General features: G+C 37.2%; 1 protein-coding gene across 1 annotated transcript in view; it reads left to right on the top strand.

Moving 5' to 3' along the window:
- Nucleotides 1-7558: 7558 nt before the first annotated feature.
- KCNMB2 (potassium calcium-activated channel subfamily M regulatory beta subunit 2) overlaps nucleotides 7559-19174 on the top strand; it is a 308021-nt gene continuing 296405 nt past the window's right edge. The window contains exon 1 of the mRNA XM_007972053.3: nucleotides 7559-7890. The gene's annotated coding sequence lies outside the window, so the exon portion shown is untranslated. The remainder of the gene's footprint in view (nucleotides 7891-19174) is intronic.

Here is a 19174-nt window from a genome sequence, read left to right as displayed (position 1 = left end):
TAAACATTTCAAAATAACATGGAAAGCATATTGTAAGGATAAGGAGAAAATAAATATATAAAACTCTATGTAATGAAATTCTTACTTTTTAATATTATAATAGAAGTTATCTCTGGATTGTGGGATCATAGGAAACTTAAAATATTCTTTGTATACTTTTGATTTTTATGTGTTTTCTATACTCTGATTTTTCAATACTGAGTGTATATCCCTTTTATAATCTGAATTAAACAAGGTTTAGGGATTTTTTGTTTTATTTTTAAGGAATAAAACAGGACATACAATGACACTACCATCCTATCTTTATGAAAACAACTTTACAAAAAGACTTCAATATACAAATGTATGTGTTTATATCCATTTTGCTGATTCTTTTTCTAAGTAAATTATGAAACAAGGAAATATGTATTAAGACTTCCTAGATGCCTAGCATTTAATAAGCCCTTAAAAATTCTCCACCTAGCAAAGACACAATACATTTATCAGGATTATGCTATCATTTGGTAAAGCAAAACGTTTCACAAAAATATTCATATTTTGATAAAAAGCATTTTGTTTGTTAAGTGTTCCTTCTTTTACTCTAAGAATCTAGCAACATAAAATGAGCTAATAAAATATACACATGAATGTAAACACCAACATACATATAAATTTTTGCGTTTTATAGCTAACCTTGGAGCTCTCTGCATACCAAAGATTTTTGTTTTTGTTTCATTTCGTTTGGAAGACAGATGTCTTTTAATTAACATGATATTGAAAGCAGCAGGTATCATATCTAATGCTATGTTGTATAGGAACCAGTATCATCTTCCCATTGATTGCACATAGATACACTGAGCCTGGAGTGCCACATTCATATAGTCCGTGTTTCCAATAAGCAGGATGACTGCAGCTAGGTCCTGGGAAGTAGGAGATTCTAAATGAAATAAAACCTCAGCAACTGTCAATCCTCTATTTTATGTTTTATTTTAAAACTGATTTATGTTCAGTACTCTGACAGGCTTCAGAAGGATGGTAATGAAGCCCCAATAAGCTGTCTGCCAAATGTAATGCCTCAGCCAAAGAACTATGGCTTCTGAAAGTGGTTAAACTAGCTTATTCCAGTGCTTTCTCATGGGATCCAAGAGTGGGCTCTGCAGCATCTCTATCGGTGTTTGGTGGGGAATCAGAGAGTGTTGGAGAGGATGTTACTGTTCTGAAAATTCAGATAAAATTAATTAACATGTATATCATATTAGCACTTACCTCCTTCTTCCATTTAACTATATGCATACAAAATGGTAATAACACTACATAAAACCTGCAGGTAACACTAACTGCCACAAGGTTGGTGGTGGGGGTTAGGTTCTATAGGACTTGCTCTCTTAATTGTGGTAAAGAGAGACAGAAAAGCAGTCAAAGAATCCAAGAACATGACCCAAATCATGGTCTTACTGGGTGGATTTTTGCTTGTAGCCCACAGGTCAGGAAGTCCTGTGCAGCTGCAATTATTACAAAATGATTCAATATTGATTCTGTAATTAGAATGATTATAAATTTCTATAGCTTACCTTTTAAAAATATTTAGCAACTGTATCATAATTGGCAATAAAACAAAATGTTTCTTAAGAGCAGTGAGTATTTGCCACATGGAAGGAGAAAATATATATATTTTCTAGCAATCTCATATTTTATGCTTTTTTTCTGTAGTTTATTTTAAAAACTTTATTTTTTTAGAGCAGTTTTAGGTTCACAGCAAAGTTGAGAGAAAGACACAGAGGTTTCCCATATACCCTCTCACTGTATTCCTTGCCTCACATATGCAGTGTCTTCTGCATTATCTACATCTCCCACCAGAGTGGTACATTTATTAAAATTGATGCACCTATACTTGATTTTAAAATTGTTGAACCTATATTTAGGTTCATCATAATTACTCAAAGTCCATAGTCTACATTAAGGTTCATGCTTGGTGATGTACATTCTATGGGTTTGGACAATATGGCATGATCCATCATTACAGTATTATGCAGACTATTTTCACTGCCCTAAAAATTTTCTGTGCTTTGCCCATTCATCCCTCCCCTGACCTCCCATCCCCTGTGATGATGATCTTTTTACTGTCTCCATTGTTTTCACTTTTCCAGAACATCAGGTTGCTGAAATTAGTATGTAGACTTTTCAGATTAGCTTACTTCACTTAGTAATGTGCATTTGACCATCCTCCGTGTCTTTTCATGGCTTGATAGCTCTTTTTTTCAGTGCTGAATAACATTCCATTGTCTGGGTGTACCACAGTTTATTTATTCAGCTACTGAAGGACATCTTGGTTGCTTCCAAATGTTGGCAATTATGAATAAAGCTGCTATAAACATTTGTGTGCAAGTTTTTGTGTAGACACAAGTTTTCAGCTCCTTTGGATAAATACCAAGCAGCCTGTTTGTTGGATCATATGGTAAGAGTATGCTTTGCTTACAGTCTTGCACAGTGGCTGCACCATTTTGCATTTCCACCAGTAATGAATGAGAGTTCCTGTTGCTCCACATCCTCTCCAGAATTTGGTGTTGTCACTGTTCTAGATTTTGAGCCTTCTAATAGGTGCACAGTGGTAGTGCGTTGTTTTAATTTGCATTTCCCTGATGACATATGATGTGGAGCGTCTTTTCATATGCTTATTTGCCATCAATATATATTTCTTGGTGAAGTGTCTGTTAAGGTCTTTGGCACATTTTTAAATCAGGTTGTGTGTTTTCTTATTGTTAGATCTTAAGTGTTCCTTGTGTAGCTAGGATAGCAGTCTTTTATAAAATATGTTTTGCAAATATTTTCTACCAGTCTGTAGCTTCTCTTTGTCTCTCTTATTTTTAAATTAAAAAAAAAATCTTCTGCTGCATATATTTCTGAAGTAGAAGTTTTAACTAAAAAATATAGGACCTAGGTGAAAAATTTTATGAAATAAGAAGAACACTGGATTATGATGACATACTCACAGGCTACATGATTGTAAAAAAAAAATCATTAAACCTCCTTTATCTTCAGTTTCCCTAGATGGAAATGTAATTGTTAATATTTGCCTTATATTATATATGAGCAAATATACTCCAGAAATGTAAACTTTTAGAAACTATAATTTCATGAAAACTTTTTTAGAAAAATTTAAATTTGAAGGAAAATTTTTGTGAAAAGTGATACAGACCAATCATTTCTATTTAAGAAATAAGATGCTAGTTTAATGTTAGATTTTCTTCAACTCTTGTCTTTAATTGCTTTCTAAATTTATGCATTTGAGTTTATACTAGAAAATGCTTTTTGTATGCACCTAATGTGGAATTGTAGATCACTTCAGAGTGAGTCAGCTTCGACATTCACAGAAATATAATAGTAAGGAAGCAGTGTCTAAACTAACTTTCCTGTTGTTTCTAGAAAAATAGTCATAATAGGGCAAAAGCAGTTACTCGCTGTATTATTCAGAGCATAAATTATAGACTCCAAAATATAATTAGCACTTGTGTCTGTAACAGATAGCTACGTTTTCTGGTTATGTATCTATCAAATTTTCATTTTAATAGTGATGACTCATAATGAAATTATGCATTCATCGTTCCATTCATTAAACCATTTCACTAGCAGGCTGTGCATGTGAACTGCAAATTCTGTGCATGTGTGATCACACCACTCTCCCCCAGTCTCGAGTTCTTAACCTAGTATTGGTTAACGCACACAAATTCTTTCCAGAACAAGTTCTCGGATGTACATTCAGGGAGCAGATGCTGTTGAAATGTTATCAAGTTACAGATGCACAAAGTATTCTTGCTGAATGTGTTTGGTAATATAGCTCTGAAATGTCACTTCAGACCCTGCCTTCTCCAGGCCCAAACTTCACTCTCCAGGGAACCATCCAGAAAAGTGATGCTAAGAGTTACTAAATTCACTCCTCAGATCAGCTGTTTTCAAAATGGTAGAATAAGCTTTCAACAAATTCAGCGTAGGTTTCTCTCTTGTTGAAGAAGGTATGAGCTTCAAAGACACTTTATTATCTGAAACTTCATGATAGAGGTAGAACTAAATCAACAGCTATTGAAATGTGATCCAGAAAACAAAACAAATGCAAGAAAGGGATTGTATCTTATATGATTCAACAGGAGAAATTTTTCTCTCTTCTACCTCCCCTGGAGAGGTTCTTTTCATGCTTCCTTTTCTTCCTATCTCTTTTCTCCTCTCTTTCCTTTTGTGGCCCTCTCCTCATCTTCAGTCATGCATCTCTCTCTTTCTTCCTGCTCTATAATAACTAAAATTTATTTCAGTACGTCTCTTTATAAAGAGCTTTACTCTTACATTATGTCCCTTCACTCACATCACTGCAGTCTTAGAACAGCCGTCGCTATCATTTCATTTGATCATAGTGAAGTGTAAACAGGCTAGCAGACTGTTTCAAAGTCAGGCTGCCTTATTTCAAACCTGTTCCCTCTTCCAACACCACGCTACCTCAATAAATTCTTTCCTCCCTTCCTCATAAATCTCTTTTCTCCTTTTTCTCTTCTTTCTCTTCCTTCAGCTTCCCTTCCTCGTTTCCTGCTCTTTCACTACCTCAACAAACCACCCCTTATGCTCCACCCCTATTCCCATCTGAACACTGCTCCTTCCAGAAACCTCCTTTATTCTCAGATGGGTCGAGTTAGGCACTTTCTTTGCTCCTCCAGAAACAGAGCCTCAAGAAAGCATCACTAACAATCCCCACCCCAGGCCCACCCTCTCGCTTTATCCCATTATCAAAATCTTATTGATTTATCTCTTGTATTTTTAGCCACTGTTTTCTGAATTAACCACAGATAAAAATTGGAGGGAAGTATACAACTGGGGTATTTTTTCTGATCCCTCCTCTCTGCTTTCTTCCCCTCCCCTTTTCTCTTCTCCCTTCTCCTCTCCTTTCCTATTCCTTTCTTTTCTCTTCTCTTCTCTTCTCTTTTCCTCTCCTCTCCTCTCCTCTCCTCTCCTCTCCTCTCCTCTCTCCTCTCTTCTCTTCTCTTCTCTTCTCTTCTCTTCTCTTCTCTTCTCTTCTCTTCTCTTCTCTTCTCTTCTCTTCTCTTCTCTTCTCTTCTCTTCTTTCTCTAAATCATATAGTGGTGTTTAGGTTATAATTTAAATATTTCCTTACATTTGAAAAAATAACTGTGATATATAATTTATAATATTACTTTTCCTTTTTTTATTATTTATTTATTTATTTATTTATTTATTTATTTATTTATTTTTGAGATGGAGTTTTGCTCTTGTTGCCCAGGCTGGAGTGCAATGGCATGATCTCGGCTTATCACAACCTCTGCCTCCAGAGTTCAAACAATTCTCCTGCCTCAACCTCCCGAGTAGCTGGAATTACAGGCATGTACCACCATGCCCAGCTAATTTTTTGTATGTTTAGTAGAGACGGGGTTTCTCCATGTTGGTCAGGCTGATTTTGAACTCCTGACCTCAGGTGATCCGCCCGCCTCGGCCTCCCAAAATGCTGGGATTACAGGCATGATCCACGACGCCCAGCCCCATTATTTTTAAAAGAGAATAAATACTTTTCCCCTGAAATAATTTTTCTATTACAAATGTTTGGATTATTTGCTTGCCTATAAAAGACAGGATTTTCATAAAATCTTGAAGCATTGTTTTCCAACAATTTCTTTTCGGAGTTTTTATACCCTCACTTCAGTGGTGTCAGTTACTCCAATTACAAACTGTGAAGCTGAGGTACTAAAGAAAATAATTTTGTATTCCCTGGACTCCTCACAACTGTGAAAATTTAATTACTCTGGTGAGAAATAGTTCCTCCTGGATGACCATGAGGCTAGTGAAATGTCTTGGACACTTAACATAAAAGAATTTTTTTCTTTTACTACTCGGAAAACTGAAAATTTGAAAAAATCTTTTTCTCTTTTTCCTACCAACTAAATGGGCAAAGTTGTTTTTTTTTTTTTTTTTTTTTTTTTTTTTTTTTTAAATTTTTGTTGCAATAAGTATTTTCTGACTTTGGTTGTCCCAGGAAAACCACTATAAAAGATACTCAAAGAGAATAAAATGTAATTATGGTTTGTGATACAAGGAGATTTTTCCTCTAAATCACATTTCATTTCTGAGAAGAAACTGTGAGCAGTGAAGCAACAGCTAAAATTCACCACCATCAGGGCATATTCAAACTGACAACCAGGAGTCTAGAAAAAGAAAGGTTCGAGAACACCATGGATAACATAGTGGACCTCTCTCTCAAAAGAGTGAGAGAGAGAAAGAAAGAGAGAGAGAGAGAAAGAGAGAGAGAGAGAAAGAGAGAGAGGGAAAGAGAGAAGGAAGGAAGGAAGGAAGGAAGGAAGGAAGGAAGGAAGGAAGGAAGGAAGGAAGGAAGGAAGGAAGGAAGGAGAGAAAAGAAAGAAAGAGAGACAGAGAGGGAGGGAGGGAGGGAAACAGGGAGGGACAAAGGAGTGGAGGAAACAGTATCTTTGCTTTATCAGACATCTGAGCAATTCAAATATTCGGTTATTACATATAATAAAATAATGGATGCTATGACCTCATCATTAGAGCATTTCTAGATTACAAAACTACCAATAATTAAATAGTGGTGACTTATAATCATTCTCTCCAAGATTTTGTTGTAGTAGTTTGTAGCAGTTTTTGTTAATTACTACTCATTTTTAGTTCTATAGGCCAGTATAATACACATCCGTCCATGTTACATCTGCTGCTCTCTTTAAGCCCTTGCCTGGAGCAGACTATCTAGTTTCCGTAGTAACTGCTACAAAACTATTGCTCCTGGGGTAGCAGGAAGAAAGGAAATGCGGAAGAGAATGAATAAGTTGGGTAGTTGGAGGATAAAATGTTACTTGAGCTACTAAGAACTTTCTCCGCTTCCTTACTTGCAAAAGTACTTAACTTTTCAGAGTAGTACTTCCAGCAGACTAATACCTTCTTCTTTGACCAATGTTAAGAAATCCCTCTTCTATCTTCCATGATCATGACGGTCCAAAGTGGAGCAAGACAGTGTACACATTCCCATTCTTTCCGTCCACCATTCATTCTTTCCGTTTGACAGTTGTGCCTGACATGTGATTGCTTCGGTCTGAAACACAAAGCTCTGAGAGTCAGCATAAAATAAACACTTTGTGCACTAAATGATCCATTCAGTCCAGTTGATCTATAATTTGAGATTTTGTGTACATGTGTACCTTAAGTCATACCTCAGTAATAATGAGAACTTTTCCTCTTTGGATTGATTCTCATACCTAACTCCAGAGAACACTTATTTTTGTAACTGGGAAGAGCAGGAATCCTTTACTGGGAGTAAGAGAATTGTTTGGAGAATCCTAGATTGTTTACTACCAAGTTCACTTTCCGTATCGAAAATACCTATTTGGCTGTCTCTCCTATAGTTAAGGAGGATTTGGAAATCTGATCCAGTGCAGGGCGATGTCGGTCTGGGAAGGAAGACTGTGAGCCCTCTCTCCCTTTTTAATATGAGAATTCGAAAGCAGTGGGGAAGTGATGTTGGACCTATCACAGCATTGCTAACAGACAGCCTATTACAGTATTTAATAAAAACAGAAACAGCATGCCTATCATAGGCTAATAAATCCTACCTCCTGCACGCTTTAAAACAGTATGAAGCAGCTTTAACGGAGCTCCAGATAACTAATTTCAAGCATGGCTGTCTAGCGTGCCTGTCACTCCTATTGTCCTTCCAAACTCTTTCAGACATTTTGAGCAGGGAGAATTAAAGCTATGAGTTAGAAAGGGTTGTGACATTAATGGTCCACAAAGGCTTTAGGCACAAGAGGTAATGATGATTACCGGTGGCTATTTGGAGGACTGCACTGGATCGCTGTCATTAAAAATTAAGCGTGGCTTTTGAGGAAGATGTGACAACTACCGGAGGTAGGATTTGCATGTAAAACAAAGGAATCTGTTGCTGTTTCATGCTTTTTTGTTTGCTCTGTGGCGTGCGGATCGTGAATTGCAGCCAGGTGCGGAGTGAGAAGCAGGAAGAGGAGGGAGAGGGGAGTGGGAGATGGTCTGCTTAGAGCAAAACACGGTGGATAGTATTATGTTTTATGGCAGAAATGCCTCCAGGACAAAGTGGCTCCAGGCTTATAGCCTGCTGAGTGTACATTCCACTCTGCTTTTCCTGTGGAGTAGAATGTTTAGAGGTCACGAAGGAAACACTTTGCCTCTTATCTGTGGTGCCAGCTGGGCTATTGGTAGGGCTGAGTGAAGACTTTGGTGGGTGGAAGGCATAAAGGTCCAAGAAAAATAAAGAGGAAGCGGTCCTTAAGATTTGAAACCTGTTAGATAAATATTTTATTTCTACAGTCAGTGTGTTTTGATGGTCAGAGTCTGATTTTTTCAAAGAGGAAATTGGAAGATTACGACAAATTTCCCTGACAAAGAACTACTTCCTATGTAATCTATTATAAAAGAAAATTGGGTACCTTCGTCCGTTTTGCATATTGAAAGGCTGACCCACACTGTTTGGGTTCATGATTTTGCTAAGCAGAGCAAGAGTTTTCGACTAAAAGAAGGGGCTTTCTCTCGGTTCCTGCTCTTGCTTTTCAACAACTGCCAGGGCTGCAGATGGAAATGGTGATTTGTTAGAGGTTATGGACTTGACATTTTACCTATTTGTTTTGTTTTGTTTTTCAAATGAACAGCATAAAAACACAACTCTCCTTCAAAGATGAGAGGGGCAGTTGGGTTCCAAAGTCCAGTGGATCATGGGTAGATTTGCAAAGGAACTTAATATACTGCTTTGTACTTTATATGGGATCGGTATAGCACAATCAGAAAAGGAAATGTCAGGAAACCACAAGCTGAGATTTCTAAGGCAAAAGTACAATGATCAGAAACTAGTGTTTTCTCAACTTGATCTATGGTGTAAATTTCAGTCTTTGTCATTGCATATGACCCTCAATGTGAAGTGGCAGAAACATAGTAAGTGAATTTCTCAGTGCTGTTGTGTTGTTTCCCCAGTGGACTTCACAAACTCTGAACTGTAAAGATGTTGCTTTATATTCTGAAAAACTCTATATTCTGAGGCATAGATTGGTTATAACGAATGGCAGATACATGAAATAATTATAAATTTATAAAAGAATGCAATATTCTTCAAATGCATCTAAAACTTCCATACTAATGCAGAATTAACTAGAAATAAAAGTGTAAGACAATTAGAGTATGTTTGTTTTCAGCTAAATACTGCAATAAAGGATAAGCAGGGCTTTTGCTCTTCTCTGATGCAGTTGAGTTTGTGTATCTGTGAGCTTCTGTATATATACTGTAGTCCACATACAAAGTTGAAATCATTGCCCCATAGTAGATGGCATCTATGTTAAAGTTTCCTGTTTGTTTTTCCTAACAGTGTGGTGGATTTTACTGAACCAGCCGAACTCTCTTGGCTGGTCTTTACATGACTAGACCACATGTCCATGAAATGACTGTATGGAATTCTTGGTGCATTTGATAGCTATGACATCGTTTTCTGCTTCTATGTGGCCAGTGGAATGTGTGCCCTTGACCTTGTAAAGTCCCTTCTCCAGCCAATCGACCTCACCAGTCAAGAATGCATGTATAGAGAGAGCTCAAAATACACAAACAAAAATACACACATACATTTTACTTACTGTTGTTAGAGGTTTAAACATTGATATTATTTCTATTATTTTCATTAATTTCATTAAGGGTAAAAGGACTTTCACTGCCTCTGGTCTTACCAATATCTTCTGAATCGAATTGCATCAAGTATTTACTTTAGAGGCAATTCGTGCCATGAAAGTTGTCAACAGGAGACATTATTTTGCTGTGGTTATGCTCATAACACTTTACTGATAAACTAAAATGAATTTTTACAATTTTCACAGATTGATGAGGAAAAAGTTTCCGTATTAATTCTTGATGATATATGTGTCTGGACTGTACGCCCACAACATGAAAAATATAGAGGAGATATGGTGCTTGTTTTTCTTCTTTGTAAGCTGTGAGGAAAGCCAAACCAAGTAATTTAGTCAAAACAATCTACTTTGTATCACAAACTAATTTCATTGCCTGTTTACATTGGTAGATATCAGCCAAAACATTTTGAGATATCTTTTTCTTTCAGCTTCTGCTACATCTAGTAATAAAAAACAAACAATTCTCCGGCTATGCAAAAAGCAAGTCTGCAATCCCCCTTGATATAAAAAATAAGCACAGCTTTAGTCAGTCCTGTTTCCTCAGTCCCCATGGATAACACAGCCATCGTATCGTCACCAAGACACTTAGAATCCAGAGTTGTCCTTGTTCTCTGTCTCTCTCATATACACAGACAGTCATCATCCTGCTTTATTGGAAGATATTGGACCAGATATTTCTCAAACTAACACAATCTTCCCTTGGATCATCTCTCCTTCTCATCAAAATATAATTAAAAATAAATCTTCCAAAGATATTTCCGCTATTATATCAAATAAAAAAGCAGACTGCAAGAATGTATATATAATTTTGTTAATGCATATGTGTGTATGAAAAAAACTAGAAAAAAATGCATCAAAATGTTAGCAGCAGTTATCTCAGTGAGGTGGAATTGGTGCATTTTATTCTCTTCATTCATTTGCACGGTTGCTATATTTTTTTCAAAGAGCATCTATTATATCAATAGCAAGAAGGCATGTCATAAAAGTTTATCTCTAGCTCCTGTTGCCATCTTTGCCCATGATCCTCCTGCATATCATGTACTATGTCTTCACCTCAAATTCCAAAGTCATTTGCTTGTCTAAGCACGACTGATTAAAGATGCCGTTCCATTGTCAAATCCTCTTCATCCTTAGGTTTCTTGGTACTTCATGAAAAACAACATTGTCCTTTTTCAGGGACTGACTCCCACCTCTTAACTCAGGTTTCTGAAATAAAAGGAAAGAGAGGGAGAGTGTGTGTGTATGTGTTGAGTGTGTGTGTGTGTGTGTGAGATTTCTCCTTATTTTGTAAATAGAGACTTTTTCAATCTCCTGCTGGTTCCTCATTATTTCCTAAATCTTTAAATGTTGGAGTGTTCCATGGATCAACTATAAATTTCTTCTTTATCTATACTTAAGCCCTAAATGAGTTCAATCTAGTATCAAGCCCTCAGAAACTTCCCATATACAGAGAGCTCACAAATGCTCATCTCTAACCTTGACTTTTCCTCTAACTTCCATACTTACATATCCAACTACCTACATAACATTTCCACTTAAATGTCTTACAGGCATCTCACACAGGATATGTTCAAAATCAAATTTCTGAATTGCACAAAATGTCCTCCTTCTATATTTTTCTCCATCTGTGTAAATGGGAACTTCACCGTTGCACTTGCTCAGAAAAACCTTGGAGTCCTCGGTGATCCTGTCTTTCTTTTGCACATGACAGGAAATCCTAGTGCCTCTACTTTCATACTATGCCTAGCTTTAATTGTTTCTTATCATTTCCACTGCTACCACTCTGGGCAAGTCACTACCAACTCTCATATTATTACATATTTTTCACAGTTGGTCTCTTACTTCTGCCTCCCTTCTCCCACCCACATGTTCTATTCTCTACCCAACACCGGTGGTCATTTCAATATTGAAGTTAAGTCATACCTTCTGCTCAAAAGCCTCCAATGTCTTTCTGTATGACTGCAGATAGAAGCCAAGGTCTTACAGTGGCCCGTGTGCCCTGGAATAATCTGGTTCCTCCCTGTACCCTTCTGCTACCACTCTTTCCCATTCCACTGCCACCATGCTGGCCTCCTGGGCTAGGGCTCAAATCCACCAAGCACTCTCAAACCTCAGAGCCTTTGACTTGCTCTGCCTGCTGCCTGAAGAATTCTTCCCCTGCATAGTCACTTGAGTCAGTTCTTTACTTTTTTTTCAGGTCTCTGGTAAATGTCAGAAAACTTCCCTGAAAACACCTTTCAAATCACAACCCTTTGCACACTTCTTATTCCCAGACAATGCTTTCTTTTTCTCTGTAGCATACCATATTATCCCCAGGACATTACATGCTAAGATTTTATTGTCTATCTCCCTTCTCCTCAATTGTAAACTCTGAAAGCAGAAATTTTTATTTGCCTTCTGAAGTATTCATAGCACTTAGAATAGGGCCTCTTATGCAGTAGGCACTTAATGAGCAATTGTCAAATGAATGAACAAGTTGTTCAATGTAGGAATTAAATGTTTTCCTTCATCAAAATCCATTAGTAGCATTAGATTCCAAGTATAAGTTTTTCAACTTGAGAGTCAGAGCTCTCAACTTGAGTGTCATAACACTCTGTTGCTTTTTCCAAAGAGAAAAATACTGAGCACCTTCAAGAAAGTTAAGGAAATTCATCAAGATGGTTTTCTTTCCCCTCCCTGCACAGGAGGGGGGAAAAATCACATCACTCATTCCAATCCATGTCAAAGCAAATGAAAATTCAGTTTGTCTGAATTTGATCTTATCCAAAAGATGACTTCTATTTCAAAAAGGACATTTTCACAGATCTTGTATACAAATGACTGTAAATGTTGACATGTTCTATATTTTCTTTGCTCTCCCCTGGTGATAAGGAAAGGAATGGTAAAATCAAGTTGGAAGGGATGATTGGGGTCAGTATGGCTTCCTAAGGGTACAAGCCCCAGTAGCCTGTGCAGCAATAGGAATCAATTAATACTAATCAATAATCGTACTATTCATTTACACTTTCAAAATCAGCATTGTACAATCTCATGGTCTGTTAAACAGTGACCTCTCTACCATTTATAGATTTTTTTCAAATATTAAAATATAATACAATAATCTTATTGTACAAATTGGATGTAAATAATAATGTCCAATATTTCTAGAATGTTTTACAGTGTCAAGAGGTTGTGTGATGTGAAAAGGATGCAGCATCAGAGATAAATACAAGTATTAAGACAAGATAAACTTGGTTTGAGTCTCACTTCATGTTGTTAGATATAGGTTCTAAATTTCTTTTCAAAGAAATAATATCAGTATGTTCAATTCTTTGCCTCCTACTTTTAAACTTCCTCGTAAAGCAACCTTTTTTGATTACCTACTCCACCCTGACTCATTCTGATCACCTGCTCCACCCGAACTCATTCAGATTGCCTGCTACCTGCTCTGACCTGATTCCCACGGAAGCACTCACCCTGTCACTCTTTTTAAATTAGCCAATCGTAATTAGTTTATCCTGTGCAGTCTAACCCTAGCCAATAGGGGAATGACACAGTAGCAGGGGCCACGTGTGTTCCCCTCCCTTGTCCAAGTGTGCGCTCACCATTGCTCCATCTGTAAGGGTGCACCCTTCTATGGAAGTAACTTGCCTTGCTGAGAATTAAAAAGAAAATTTTACATTCCAGTGCTATTCCTTTTGCAGCACGGAAACTTTAAATATAACAATAGCTACATGATGTTGAGCAAGTTTCTTAAATCTTACTGAGCCTCAGTTTCCTTAGTGGTAATTGGTGACGGTAATAACTACCTGGTTGGGTTGAAGATTAAATGTCATAATATATACCACTTTCCCATTAGAGTAACTGGCTCAGAGGAGAAGCTCAAAAAGTAATAGTTATCTTATTACTATTGTTATTTAATCTTCACAGCATACCTCAGCAGTAGATATTATACCTTCCATTGAACAGATAAGAAAACTCAGAGGTAGGAAAGTTAATCAAATTGCTCAAGGTCAAAGAGCTACTGTGCTATCAAAATTTAGTCTCTATTCAACTGTAAAGACTCCTGATAAAGAGAATGTTAGATTAACCGTCTTTAATGTATTTGATGACTGAATGTTACCAGTGATTAGGGGGATTTTTTTTAAAGGAAGAATCTAAAGAATAGAATCGTCTTTCATATTTGAACAATGCAGGTGTCTCATGTGCTCTTTCCCTAAAGAAAGTACACTCAAACTCCCAGGAAACAATTTGAATGAATGCAAACTAACAAATTAAGAAAGCCCTCTCTAGACACGCCGTGTCATGGAGTATTAGAAAACCAGTTTCACAGCCCTGAATATCTTGGTTTGAATCCCAGTTCTGCATCTTGCCTGAGTCTCCCTTTCCTCAGCAGGAATGTAGGTAGTAATGGTATATTATTCATGGGGTCACAAGGATTAAATGAAATAACCTGTGCCCAGGTGTCAGGTGTCAGCACCATGCTTGGCACAAATTAGTGCATAATGCCTTGACCCATTTGTATGAAACTATTATGATCGAAGATGAAACTATCAAGTTGAATTGTGTTTATTATAATACTGTGAGATTTGGTTTAAAAGTCTCCTTTAGTTTTTACTTCTTGGTATTTCATGTCTCCAAATTCATTCAATAGATGTCATTTAAGAGTCATTTGACCAGAACCAGAAACCAATTTTCCTGAAATGTATGACATTTGCTCATTTCTTATTAGACCCAAAATGAAAGAAGCAATTCTGGAAAAATCAAAGAAAATGTCTGCCTCTCTGAGATACCAAACCTAATTTTATAATTCACATACCTGGGACAGAACTTCAACCCAGTGCCTTCCGTTGGCATTGTCAGGCTTCAACTTCAACATGTCCAGTGTCTTCACTCTGTGGCTGCACTGACAGAAACCCTGAGAAACTGACCAGGTGAATGCACGATCATACAAATGACTTCAGTGCACAACGTGCGTGAAATTGGCAATTAGCCTCATCAGTTACTCCAGATTTAGCATGAATTTTTGAATCCAAAGGGTGTTTCATTTAATCACTCAAAAAAAATCACTACCTCCAATTAAGCTATTTGGAAACTTTCAAATCCTCGTCTACTACATAGGTTAAACTTTTCTTTGGTCAATTCTGAGCTTCATTCTGCACCAAATAACTTCTCAAATTTCTGATTCCTGAAGCTTGGTAACTAATGGTTGAATTTTGGGGGATGTTTTCCTTAACATTTTGTAATTTCTCAAATCTTCCTCTGTAAGTGCAACTGGTCCCAACACTAATATCTCTCTCCAAAAGTGTGTATGTGTCACTGTCATAAAAATGTCACAGATTTTTAAGATTTGATTTTTTTTCTTAATCTTCACAATATGTTGCTCCTTTTTGTTGCAAGAATACTCTGTGCATGGCCTTTATTATACTTTGCTATGATCTTTGGTTCACTTATCTGCCTCCTTCCACCTCTACTTAAACTATAAGTCTCTGAAAGGTTAAGGACTAGGTCATCATCATCACAGTACTTTCAGTGCCTAGCAGAGTTCACAGCAGTAGTTAATGCTCAATAAGTGTTTCTTGAAAGAACAAATCAATCATATCTATAGTAGATTTCTTAGTGTCCAGATTGACCTAAAAAGGGTAAATGCCCACATGGTCAAAAAAAAAATCATACACCTCAGAAATACAGTACTGCAGGGAATTATTTTATAATAATTAAGCCCTGGATCTGCCATGGGCTCACTAACCTCTCATTCACCTGTTCTCTCACCTCTTCTCTTTATATTCCCAGGCCCACATCAAATGCTCTTTTTGACTGTTTCTCCCTTCCTTCCTCTCTGCTGTCTGCCCACAGCCACTACCCTATTTTTCTAAAGCACATGGTGGGAACTTCCATTCGAAGCTGACTTTGAGTTTGACAGCCCAGACAGCAAATGCCTAAACCCCCTCCTCATCAAAGCCAGGGTGACAGATGAGCCCGGGTGAGTATTCCAGCTCTGGGAAGGGGAGAAAATGAATCAGCAGTCAAATGTCAAGTTTGCTGACTCTTTAGGGAAGAAAGAGAAGATACTTATAATACTGGACAGGAGGGCTTTGGCTTACATTTGCCAGCTTTATACTAAATAGGGAAAATGTCAGCTGAATCCCACATGTAGATTCCTTGTCATCTTGGTGTTTTCCTGAGTGTAAAATTAAAACTCCCAAAGATTCTGGACATGAGAGCTCATTTTCAGTTTTCAACAAATCGAGCTGATGAACAAAAACACAGGCAAGTAGTAAAATATGCAACTAAAATTTTAAAGTCTAATTTTTAGCCAGATAATTAGGTTGCAAACTCATTGAAAGCAGCAACGATGTTTTTATAAATCTCAGGTGACTAGAACTATATTAAAAATATACAATAGGTTTTTAAAAAACAATTTCTTGATTAATATATGTCCTCCTCCTCACCCTATCCCCTAAGGTAAAGCCATGTTAGGGAAATCAAGAAAATGTCTTATCTTTATTTACCAGGCTGCTTGACTGGGGATTTAGGGTTCCAGAAACCACACAAGTTTTAATTCCACAGAATCCCCTTTGCACACCGTGGTGTACAGAGGGCACTTATAGAACGGGAAGGAGATTATAGAAGGGGAAGGAAAGAGCAGCGTATGAGTTCTGATGTTGTCTGTTTGTTTGTGGAATCCTGTCACTCACAGGCATTTCTATGATTGGAAATCATTTACAAAATTAGTCCACATAGGATTCTTACTAAGGAGGATTCAATTTGGAAATTTCTTGAAATAAAGCCCTTACTACACTATGTGTGTCTGGGAATGTCACTGACATAGTTCAGGACTTCATAAATAATGAGTTTGGTTTCGTAAGACATTTGAAGTCTTTTCTTCATTGGATTTTTCACTGGAAAGCTGGTAAAGGTCAAGCACCTGACTCCATAACTCATCCACAAAGGTAAAATATCCCTCAAAGTAAAACTCTGAGAAAGTTAAAAATAGCCAGCAATTCACATGCAAATTTAGAATCTTTCTTGCTTTGCATCAGATGCAGAGAATCATTCCGGACATGCTGCATAAGGCACTTTATGAGAAGGATAGAGAACCAGTTGGTAAATCTTGCTCGTGAGATAATTCTTGAATGTCTTCAGTTTGGTTCTGCAGAAGCATCTGAAAATTTCAGACTACATGAAGAATGTGTAGTCCATGAAATTGAACTCCTACAGAAGGATTCTATTTCTGTAGAAATGCTAGAACTATTGGTTGTGTCTGGATTGTTTGTTTGTTTCCTACTATATTTCAAATGAGGAAATTAGAGAATGGGAAACAAATCCTGATATCCAGAAGAAAATAATACCTAACTTTAGAGGCCACATTTTAATCACATTTTAACAGGATTAGTCCCATTTCTCCCTCTCTGTGAAGATGATCATTCACTGGTTTTAACTTTGCTTCATGGCGGTTTTGTTTGGTCCTGTGTGGTGCTTGGGAACAACCATGGGAGGCTCTCTGTGTAGATAACTCAAGGTAACTGTTTGCTTTGAAAACATAAAAATAGAACAGCAGAGGACTCATTTCTCTGTTGGAATGAATCAAAAGAAAAGTTGAGAGAGAGAAATAAAGTGTATGTATAAAGGAGAAGGAAGGTTTAGATAACATATACCCAAATATGAGAAAATTTTTGTAGGTACAGAAAACATAACAATAGAACTGGTACAAAGAAAACTGGCTAGAGAATGTCTGTAACAATCTGCTTCTCAATCTTCTAGGTCTGTTTCCCCACTGACAAGCGGATTTAGTGTTTGCTGAACTGAAAGTGAAAAATAAATGGTATAAAGAAAACAAATGTGCTCTGATGTACATGCCTATATGAAGAAAGCTGTCTTTTTTCATATAAGCATATAAAGTTGTAATTTTGATTTCAGGCACATGGTGGTATTTAGTATGTTCATTGCAGCTTACATCCTAGTGAGAAGTAATAAGAAAATTAATAAACAAGATAAAAGGAAGCTATTTCTGTCACCTCAACCTATGAACGTCCTAAGGTGTCTACACATTTTAAAAACTCATTCTCCATCCTACTACCCTTTAAATTATAGCCTATTACAGGGAGTAAGTGGGGACCATGCCCTGACAGAGTGTCAATGTGTCTGGAGAGCAAGGGTCAGCAGCATGTATTTGGAAATAAGGCTAAAAGTTAGAAAAGAGTCATGCTAGGTAAGACCTTACAGGTCACGTTAATGAGTTTGCTCATCATTCTAAAAGCAATGGAAAGCCATCCAAGGTATCAGGCAGGGGGCTGACAAGGTAGTTGCGCTTTCCAAAGGTATCTATGACTGCAATGTTGTGATCAAAATGGAGAAGAACAAAAGTAGATGCCAAGAAGCCAGATGAAAGGCTACTGTAGTAATCCAGATGATGCTAGCCTAGCCCAGGCAGCAGTGAAATGGCGGAAAGACAGTCAGAAGAATATGTGTCTGTAAAGTGCTATATTTGAATACATTCCCAATGGTCATGTGACAGAAACTTAACCCCCAATGCAACAGTGTTAAAAGGTGGGACCTTTAGGTGAGTAGGTCATGAGTGCTCTACCCTGAAGAATAGATTAGTGCCATTTTCGCCGGAGTGGGTTAGTTATTGTGGAAGTGGGTCCCTAATAAAAGGACGAGTTTGGCCCCCTTTTCCTCCTTCACCTCTCTGTTATGTGTGTGCACTCTGTTGCTCTTCCGCTTTCCACCACTGGCCCCTTGACCTTGAACTTCCCAGCCTCCAGGTGTGTAAGAAATAAATCTCTGTTCTGTATAAATTACTGAGTCTCAGGTGCTCTGTTATAGCAGCATAAAATGAACTAAGACAGAAAATCACTTCATAGAGTTGCTCATAGACTAAATTTGAGAGGTGGGTAGAGAAAGAGACGATGTCAAGGATAACTCTATATTTCTGGCTTAAACAACTGGATAGATGGTGAGATTATGGAACATTGGAAAAGGACTAGAGTTCCCTTTCATCAAAAAACATTTTAAAATTATGTGTGTGTGTATGTGTAAGTGTGTGTGTGTATATGTGTATGTGTATGTATGTATGCATGTATGTATATTCTTCAAATCCTCTCTTTACTTGACTTGAATTATGTTTAACTATTTAACTTCCCAGGTTCTCTCCTACTTTATAGTTCTTTTTATCTTTTCTCCTTTCCTGGATTCTTTATCTTCTCTTACTCTTTAGAGCTTTTTTCAGTAATTGCAAATATCATCCATCCACACTTAAAACCCAAGCCATCTTTCCAGCTGCAACCTTGCTCTTCTAACCCAAGTCCTATGTTGTCTACTACCTATGTTGACATTTTCCTGCTGCTGCCATCTTTAGACTTCAAAATTCACTTGGCAAAATTAAACGCTTATCAGACCTAATAAATCTATACAGTCTCATGTTTCTATTCATTGTACCACAAATCTTCCAGCTGTTAAAGCCAATAATTATCTTTGAATCCTCTTCCAATGATAGACCTAATTGACTTACT

The sequence above is a fragment of the Chlorocebus sabaeus genome, chromosome 15 (genome assembly GCF_047675955.1).
Source record: "Chlorocebus sabaeus isolate Y175 chromosome 15, mChlSab1.0.hap1, whole genome shotgun sequence".
NCBI lineage: Eukaryota > Metazoa > Chordata > Mammalia > Primates > Cercopithecidae > Chlorocebus > Chlorocebus sabaeus.
This window is presented reverse-complemented; position numbering and strand designations above follow the sequence as displayed.